At 56.2% G+C, this 1,414-nt stretch overlaps 1 protein-coding gene across 2 annotated transcripts in view; it reads left to right on the forward strand.

Annotated features, from left to right (window-relative positions):
* AFF2 (AF4/FMR2 family member 2) overlaps positions 1–1,414 on the forward strand; it is a 394,994-nt gene that overhangs the window by 60,476 nt on the left and 333,104 nt on the right. The gene's annotated exons all lie outside the window — the stretch shown is intronic.

Below are 1,414 nucleotides of genomic sequence, written 5' to 3' on the forward strand. Positions count from 1 at the left end.
GCAGGTTCGGCCGATCGCGGCCCCCACTGGCCGCGGTTCGCCGTCCCAGGCCAATGGGGGCGGCGAGAAGCGGCACGGGCGAGGGATGTGCTGGCCGCGGCTTCCCACCGCCCCCATTGGCCCGGGACGGCGAACCACGGCCAGTGGGGGCCGCGATCGGCCGAACCTGCCGCGTCAGCAGGTAAATAAAACTGGCCCGGCCCGCTAGGGTGCTTACCCTGGCGAGCCGCGTGCCAAATGTTGCCGACCCCTGGACTATACTGTGTTGAAGTTTGCCGTCTCTAGCTGCTGCTGCTACTCTCCTACCTACATGTCTCAAGTAATAGGTAATCCACAATCTCATTGTTACTTGCAGTCTGAATGTAAATCAGGTTCTCCCTTCTGACGCCCTCTCTGGCAAAGGAGAATTACTTCCAGATAGTGTTCTAACACTGCCCATCAAGTTGGATGGCAATGCTGAGCACGCAGCATCATTCTGATTGGCATATTTCCAAGGCTATACCAACTGCTATGTTCTACATTGCCATCTGCATTTTGTCGAGAGCCTCTGTTAGCTGACACCTTTGGGTTCATAACCACTGTGTTCTCCCTTACTTATACCAGTTGTTGACAGACATCCCTGTTCTACTTATTGAGCCTTTAAATCTCTCTCAAAATATTATTGGCTTTTTGGATTGACATGTGCCAAGTAGGGGACCTCTCTCTGGCCATATTCTAGCAACACTTACATGACCATTAACAGTAAAGTTAGCATTGTAAAGCCCATTCAGCTGTTTCAGGCCTGGGACATAATAGCCAGGGTCCAACACCGTGCAAAAAAGACGTCAAGTACCAATAACAAGCACAAGGTAGTAGGGCAGTGCCAAGGAAATGACAGGAAATTATACCTACAGACTGTAAAATACATGGTAATCCTGGCATGGTTCATTGGAAGGATGCATATGTGGGGTAGCTAATAGGTTGAAAGGTTATCATGATTAGACTAGGGCAGGGGTCTCAAACACGCGGCCTGCGGGGTAATTTTCTGCGGCCCGCGAGCCCCTCGCAGGCCCCCGCCCTCCCCAGTGTTTAACAGAGCGGCAGCCAGATGTGCACCGGGAGCAGGGCAGGCTCCCTGCCTGCCTGCCCTGCCCTGCGCAGCTCCGGGAAGAGCCTGGAACGTGGGGAAGGGGGGCAGAGGGGCTGTGTGTAGCTGTTACTTCAGGCAGCGCCCCCAGCAGCTCCCATTGGCCGGGAACGGGGATCCGCGGCCAATGGGAGCTGCTGGAGGCGGTGCCTCAAGCAACAGAAACACACAGCCCCTCTGCACCCCCTTCCCCACGTTCCAGCCTCTTGCGGGGGCAGGGCAGGCAGGCAGGCAGGCAGGGAGCCTGCCCTGCCCCTGGTACGCGCTGGGCCAGATCCTGCCCCCCGA

This window comes from Terrapene carolina, unplaced genomic scaffold (assembly GCF_002925995.2).
Source record: "Terrapene carolina triunguis isolate 2854851 unplaced genomic scaffold, T_m_triunguis-2.0 Scaffold131, whole genome shotgun sequence".
NCBI lineage: Eukaryota > Metazoa > Chordata > Testudines > Emydidae > Terrapene > Terrapene triunguis.